The sequence below is a fragment of the Saimiri boliviensis genome, chromosome 11 (assembly GCF_048565385.1).
Source record: "Saimiri boliviensis isolate mSaiBol1 chromosome 11, mSaiBol1.pri, whole genome shotgun sequence".
Taxonomy (NCBI): domain Eukaryota; kingdom Metazoa; phylum Chordata; class Mammalia; order Primates; family Cebidae; genus Saimiri; species Saimiri boliviensis.
The window spans coordinates 71,032,925-71,041,814 of NC_133459.1; positions in this window are offsets into that span (position 1 = coordinate 71,032,925).

Below are 8,890 nucleotides of genomic sequence, written 5' to 3' on the forward strand. Positions count from 1 at the left end.
GTGGGCAACTGCAGAAAAACATTGAAAGTTTAAGTTGGGTTTATTGTCTATACTGATTTGCCCATTCCAACTTCACTAATAATAAAGCTATTACAATATTTTAGTCTTTATCTGGCTTCTCATGTTTCTTCTTATCCAACATTGTCCAATAAACATGTCAGAATTGTGGTCTGAATTTATGATTAGTTACTGACATTCTAAATAAAATAATTTGCGGTTACCAGATCTGGACGATGACAGTCACAGGAAATAAAATAACTGGAATTTAAAACAGAAGACAAGTCTCAGAAGCCAGAAATATGCCAGCGTAAGTGAGGCAGTCTAACACTGGAGTGTATAGCTACATTTTCACAGAAAGAGAAAAACCACCTAGAATCAGAACCAAAATACTAGCACAATCCCAGAGCCCAGAGTCTCTTCCAGTCTCCTTTTCCCCAAGTAAAAGCATTTTTCTCTAACAGAATAGATTAGTATTTTGCTTTGTTTAGCATCTAAAGGATACTTCTTGGAATGTGACAATTATAGTAAAATATATCTCACCCTTCTTGGGTTAAACTGCTTTTGTTCAATGGATGCAGGTTATTTATCTTGGCTGTTTATTTTGGCAAAGCTTTCTCAGGTTCAGTAGAAAAGCCAGAAAAGTTTTGAATAATATGAAAATGATGTCTTCAAAACTACTAAAATACAACTAGGGGCGTATTTGCTTAAAAATGATAGCACTGGATAGTTGAAAAAAATACTACTTTTGGAGTTCACAAACAGACTAGAGGATATTAGTCAAATTGCTGCATCTTTGAGCTTCAGTTTTTCCATCTGTCAAACAGATCTAATAATACAGAAAACATGGGATTATGTGAGGATTAAATGAGAAACCTAGTGAAAGCTTCTTGATTATTTATTCAGCGAGATTTATTTGAACTTAAATGTTATTTGAATGATGTTGATGACTCCCATAAAATTTGTGATTCACATTAAGGAAATGTAGAAAATACGTTATGGTTTCATGTATGAATTTGGTTGAATATAACCATTTTTTTAGAAAATTTAAAATATTCTTCACTAGAGAAAATTTTTTGATGTTAAATTACATACCGGGCATTTTAAGTATGGTTCCCTTGGTTTCCACAGAGAATAAATTTTAAAAGAATAAACAATTCCCTGGGTTTTTTATTTAAAGCTTTGTCCTCTGAAGTTCCTTTGATGAATATTGTATTTATAGGCTCTGATGGCAGCCAGTTTAAAATACAAGGTTTCTCTAACTGCCTCTTTCAATTGCTACATTAGAAATGTTCAGAGAACTGGCAGCACAAAATAGCATGATTTGCATTCAATGCAGTATCTGCACAGTTAAACTTCCAAGTCTTAATGAAAGGTCATAAAATTTTACAGTACTGACCAAATAGATTTCCTAGAACACTAAATCCCCCATGAATCCTCCTGTACCACTTTAAACACAAGTTAAAATTGCAAATCATAAATACTGAATGCTTTTTTCCTTAATGTAAGTTCACTATTGTAACCTTGTCTGGCAGAGATGCTCCACTTAAAGGTCTGTAACATTTTCATTATCAGCTCTATCTCTGAGGGGTTGGTAATGCAGCTCTTTCTGTTTGCAATGGGTTGAAAATGCTTATACTGATTTTGTCTTTAAGTCAGTTGCTAGTGTAGCTTTTTCTGGGTCCTCAAAGCAAATGAAGTTTCTTTAGTTTTCAGTTATCTTTTCTATTACTACCCAGTTAAAAATACAAATCTGAACTGAAACATACTTTTCTGTTAATACATTATATCTAGAGCTTTATTCTTCAAACACATTGTGTTGCTTCATTGTGTGTATATATATGCATGTATGTGCATGTATGTATGTATATGTGTATACTTATGAATAAACAGTATTTTCTCAAAGCTTAATATTTTGTGGTAAAAGAAATTTTCAAAGGAAAAGAAAAAGACTCCCATTAAGATGCATGAAATATCTCCACAAATGAAGTTCCCTACTTGATTGGGAAGAGGAGGCTTCTAGTAGTATGAAGTGTGCTTGAAGTGTACAAAACACTAAAATGTTCTATACTGCATTTTCACAAAAGCAGTAGTTTCACTTGCTGATGAGGCTATATAAAATACATTTTTGAATGACATGAAATGTTAATAAGAAATTAGTTTTACTTCTGTGCTATGTTCATGTGTTTGCTAAAATGCATTTAGTCTTAGCAATGTCACAGGATTCCAGGCTGGGTCCTATATCTAAGAAACCTAAACCACTACAGTTACCGAGATATTTTGTGCTATTTATCCACCTATGGACAAATGAAACAGGAGGGAGATGCTGAATGGCCAATGACAGGGCTCACTGGATGGCTGAGTAGTCCCTGATTTCATCTCTGAAGTATTGCATGATTGTGTAAACATATTTGTTATCAGAGACAAAACCCAAAACCCATCGTCCCATTTTCTATGCCTTCTTAAGTTCCTAGAGAAATTCACTAGAATAGAGAAAATAATTTGACTCTCAGAAACTTGTAAGGGTTTACTGACAACCCAGATTCACCCAGCCATGACAGTCAGGCAATGACCTCATCTCATACATAGGAAAAGTAAACCCCAGTATTACAATACATTCTTTCATCATCTTCAATTCCACTAACTGTTGTCACCAGATAACACTCAGGTTAGGAGATTGTTTTTGATGTTGTCCTGTCCAGACACTATTTCATTCTTTGATGTTTAGGGTTTACAATATCACAAAATAAGCCACATATAGAAGACTTAGGGCATCACATCATATACCGTGTATTTTAAGTTGTGTGGATTTAATACATTATATAAAAGTTTATAAAATATTGTATTCTTGATTAATTAACCCTAGGCAAATATTTTGCTAGATTTAAGACAACATAATATAAGTAATTATCTTTGGATAGAAATATGTAGTATTAAATTCAACTTACAGAAACAAATTGATGCCTATTTTAGACACTTTTACTTTGAGAACAAAATGCCAAATTTCTATCAGGGTTGAGCTGTGCAAGATCCAAAGTTTTCTGTTCAGGTCAATTTATGTCAATTATTTTTGAATATCTGATACCATTATTCTTAGGTCTCTAATATGGCAGTCCTCTATAACCTATGTATAATAACGTGTTACACAGGTTTCTGCAAAAATGATTATGTTTTTACCATTAAAAATAATGGCAAAAACTGTAATCACTTTTGCACAAACCTAGTGTGTATATATATGCATATATATACACACACGTGTGTGCATATATATTACACACATATGATACATACACATATATATTTGAACTTGCAACAACAATAAATAGCTCCTGAGCTTCCCTTGGAAGACATTCTGCAATCTGATGCCACTTGAAATCTTTTCCTTCATTTATCAAATAAAAACTTAATTATTCTTTTTATTTCTTTCTTCCGCTGAAATACTTGAAACTCTAATAGATTCTTTCTTATCAATTCAGAGGGAATAGTAACTATGGTACAGAATCAGAAAAGAAGCAATTAGATTCACCAGGGGCTCTTTTAAGAGTTTTATTTACACAATAGGTAAATGTGAAAGGTCCTCATTGGGTCCCTTTAGTCCTATCTCCCTCCAATACTTTTATCACTGGGATGGTAATGCTCTGATCCTGCAATCCACATCTCCAGATTAGGTAACTTATTTCACTGATTTTCTCCATTACCAAGTTGTGCCAGTTCTTAATGCTTTGATCAAGGGCATGCCTATCTCTTTTTTTATACCTGAATTGGAAGTGCTAGACACTTGTGACACTTGTGATCACTCTTGCCTTCACAGTTAGGGTAATATGAATTTTGGCTGGCTGCCCTACCAGACAGGTATGCTCAGCCAAGGATAGAAGTTAGAGATCATTGGGCTAGTATAAAGCGCTTTATGTTCAGGAAGAAGTCTGAACCATGAATACCCATTTTTGTAAGATAAGCTTGGAATCTTTTGAGATTGTAAGAGTGTGAGAGTGTGTGTGTGTGTGTGTGTGTGTGTGTGTGTGATGTGAATATATATGATACGCCTTACTTTTTAAGTTGTAAGCCCATTGTAGATAGGGCATGTAAAAATAAATTAGCTGATTTCACTGACCTTTATTTTCCCTCTACCATCTTTCTTTGGTATTGTTTGTCTCATTACAGAGATCCAGAAGTCTTCCTCTTCCCTACAGCACTAAGACTGTCTTCTTCTGCGAGGTCTTGTATATTTTTGACTAGTAGACTTTTGTTCTAATCTTTATTTTCTGTTCACCCTTACTCTGTAAAATCTGGTCTTAGGTATTTGGTAGAAAAATATAATTTTAAAAAACCATTTTAAAAAGTGTTAATACTTATAATAAAATTAAATATTAATACAGACATATATAACTTAGTAAGTGACAGCTACCAAAAACAAGGCTCAAAATTATAATATACTTAGTTGAGAAAAAGATCATTTTTCAAAGAATAAATAGGAGGAAAAAAGGGTTCTTCTAATCATTTAAGTCAACTAAATGTAATTTGTTTACTTGCATCATTCTGGGAGAATTTTCTTCTCTCCCTGCTAGTTCATCACTTCAACTCAAAATTGAATATTATCTTTATATGTATAGCAAATACATTTTAGAAAGTCAGGACTTTATTCATATGACACCTAAGATAACATTATACACTTCCTAGTGTATGCATACCACAATTTAAGAAACTTTCTTCTATTTATCATGTGGCCTATTGGCCCTCCAGGAAAAACAAGAAAAGGGATTTAAAAGAAGGCATTAGTTACAATACTGTCTGCACACACACACACACACACACACACACACACACACACACACAATTTTATATAACAAAAGAAGAAAGGAAAGATTAGCAGTTAGAAAATTATGTTTATACATTAGAAAAATATCATCAGAGTGTAAAGAGAGAACAAGAAATCAGTACAGAGTAGCATCACAGAGTTAAGTTGGAAGAATGTTCTAAGGTAGTTATGATCAACAGTTCCAACAGATGATTAAAAATGAATGGCATATTTCACTTAATACAATGTCCTCCAGGTTCATCCATATTGTTGCAAATAATGAGGTTTCCTTCTTGTTTAAGGCTTAATAGTATTCTATTGTGCATATAAACCACATTTTTTACTCCATTCATCTGTTGATGGCTATATCTTGGCTCTTAAGAATAATGCTGCAGCCGGGTGCAGTGGCTCATGCCTGTAATCCTAGCACTTTGGGAGGCTGAGATGGGTGGATCATGAGGTCAAGAGATCGAGACTATCCTGGTCAACATGGTGAAACCCCGTCTCTACTAAAAATACAAAAATTAGCTGGGCATGGTGGCGCACGCCTGTAGTTCCAGCTACTCGGGAGGCTGAGGCAAGAGAATTGCTTGAACCCAGGAGATGGAGGTTGCGGTGAGCCGAGATCACGCCATTGCACACCAGCCTGGGTAACAAGAGCAAAACTCCGTCTCAAAAAAAAAAAAAAGAATAATGCTGCAATGAACAAGGAGTGCAGGTATGTTTTTAACATGTTGTTTTTATTTCCTTTGGATAAATGCCCAGTAGTGGGATTTCTGAATCATACAGTAGGCCTATTTTTACTTTTTTGAAAACGGTTTTTATAACGTTTGTACTAATTTGCATTCTCACCAATAGACTGCAAGGGTTCTCTTTTTTTTTTTTTTCGCATTCTCTTCAACCTTTGTTATCTTTTTTCTTTTTAATACATTCTAACAGGTGTAAAGTGATCTCCTTGTGATTTTAATTTGCATATATTTGATGACTGGTAATCTTGTGCATTTTAAAAATATGCTGTTGGCTACTTGTGTGTCTTCTCTCGAACAGTATCTATTTAGGTTCCTTGTCCATCTTTTAATCAGGCTGTTTCTTTCCTTACAATTGAGTTGTTTCAATTCCTTATATATTTTGGACATTAACTTCTTATAAGATATATGGTTTGCAAATATTTTCTCCCATAACATAGGTTGTCTCTTCACTCTGTTAGTTGTTTCCTTGACTATACAGAACCTTTTTAGTTTGACGTAGTCTACCTTGTCTATCTTTGTTTTTGCAACCTGTGCTTTGGTGGGTTTATATCCAAAAAATTATCACCCAAATCAACATCTTATATTGAAGATGTGTTAAATAATTACTTTACTATATGCTATTTCATTTACATTATGCTATATCAAATTAAGCAGGCACAGAAAAAGATTATAAATCTCATGATCTCACTTACAAGAGGAATTTTAAAACATTTTACTCACAGTAGAGAGTAGAATGGCTACAAGGGACTAAAGGGAGGGAAGGGGAGATTAAAGAGATTTTGGTCAAAGCATATAATATTTTAGTTAGATAGGAAACATAAGTTCAAGAGATCTATTGTGCAACATAGTGCTATAGTTTAATAACAAATCTATTATATACTTGAAAATTGCTAAGAGTAGATATTAAGTATCCTCATCACAAAATATGGTAATATGTGAAGTAATGCATGTTAATTAGCATGGTTTAGCCATTCTGCAATGTATATGTATTTCAAAACAATATATTGTGCATGATAAATGCATACAACTTTTATTTATAAATTAAACAGATAAATGAATTTTTTAAAAAAAATAAATAGCATTTTGTAGTGTTTAATACTACAAATTGACTTCAAACTAAGAACACAGGCTGACAAAAAAGTATGAGACTGAAAAGGTGAGCTACTCGATTTGTTGATTAATTAATCATTGGCAATCCTTTGAATCCTAGCATTAAGGGGAATAATGTACTAGTGGACCCTGGGTTAAAGTAGGCAAGAGTTGTATGTCACTTTACTACTAATAAAAGAGGAGAATAACAGCAGTTTAGATCACTGCCATTCTCAAGGATACATGCATTTTTGAAGACGCAGTTTCAAGGGTCTGCCAAAAGTATGTTTGATTGATGGACTTCAATACTGTCAGTTTTCAAATTTCATTTAATGTGCAACTTCTAAGTTACTATGTTGTTTGTTATCATTAATCCCTATCAATGTGCTGGTATCGAACTCCTGACCTCAGGTTATTCACCCTCTCGGCCTCCCAAAGTACTGGGATTACAGGCATAAGCTACTGCTTCCAGCCTGGATGTGTCTTTTATAGATCTTACGTCTATGTTACATATGTTATAATGTTTTAGTATATATTCAATATTTAATAAAAAATAAGAAAATCAACAAGGCCTCTGTTTTCTTAAGCGGTAAGGCATAACCGAAGGCAGCCAATGTTTTTAGATATGAAAGATTTGAAGATTTGAATCTTCTTTCAATGCCCTAATCATACACAGTAAATTCATTTTATGTTTTGAACACACTAGATGACTTTGGATAAAACATTTGCTTGATGATAGATGCTTCCTTTACTTTGTCTGTAAAACAAACGTTTGAACTAGATGACCTTTATATTCCTCACAGTAATAACATACTTTGCTCTTCTGATATACTTGATTCTGAACTTGTACAGCTGTCATAAAGAGAAACTTAAGAATTGGACAACAGCATTATGAAAATATATTTTGAATGTTTTTGAATATTATTATGTTCTTACCTTTCTATCTTTAGACTCCAATTACTGAAATGTTTCAGACATCATATTTTTCTTACCCCATTTCTGTTTTTATGTTGATGTAGTGAGCTTTTCTAAAATATGAGTTTTTTCAAAAGCAGATAGAAAACTACAGAATCTATGCATGTAATAGGATTACATTTGTACCCCATAATTTTTATTTGTTAGTTTGCTTGAGATAGGGTCTTACTCTGTCACACAAGCTGGAATGTAGTGGCATGATCATGGCTCACTGAAGCCTCAACCTTTCAGGCTCAAGTGATCCTTCCACCTCAGCCTCCCAAGTAGCTGAGACCACATGTGTGTACAACCAGACATGGCTAATTTTTTAATTTTCTGTAGAGAGAAAGTCTCACCCTGTTGCCCAGGTTGGTCTTGAACTCCAGGGTTCAAGCCATCCTCTTGCTTTGGCCTCCCAAAGCACTGCAATTAGGAGGAATGAGCTGCTGCTCCTGGCTTCATAAATTTACACACACACAAAAGAGAAAAACTTAACCATTCAGGAAACAAGACATTACATGGAATTGTCTAAGTGTTCTTCACATTCCCCTATAAATTAGAAAACAATTAACAATAAGTAAATATTTGTGTGTGTGTGTGTGTGTGTGTGTGTGTGTGTGTGTGTGTGTGTGTAACGGAGTCTGGCTAAGTTGCCAGGTTGGAATGCAATGGCACAATCTTGGCTCACTGCAACCTCTGCCACCCTAGTTGAAGTGATTCTCCTGCCTCAGCCTCCTGAGTAGCTGGAATTACAGATGTCAACCACCACACCTTGCTAAGTTTTTGTATTTTTGGTAGAGATGGGCGTTGGGAGAAGATCTTGACGTTTATGTGATGGAATGTATATTGTTTGCTGAGAAGCAATGGCAAGGAACACTGAGCCATCCCCAGGCAGAAACTGCTAAAATCAGCAAGCAATATGTACCAGTCACGCACTAGTTAAACCAGTTCCCAAAACACAGGATATATGACCTTATTGTCATTGCTGACTCACAAAGAGTGCTTTCTAGCTTATTTCTATTTTAGAAGTGAACAGGCACTATCTGTGTGTTTAGTCTTTTTTCTATGAAGAAACACTAAGCACCTGCTTATTAAAAATAATCTCTTGTTCACAAAGAAAAAATAGATAGGTCAGAGTCTGCTCTGGGCTTTCAGCTGGGAAATGCTGTCAGTCCCCTTAAATCCCACTCTAATCCCACTTTTGCACTCTATCTTTGTTTATGTTTCTTAATTCCTTCAGGGTCACCTGGGTTGGTGTCTCTACGACTGAGCTTGTCTCGGAAGACAGGGTTTCACTATGTTGTCC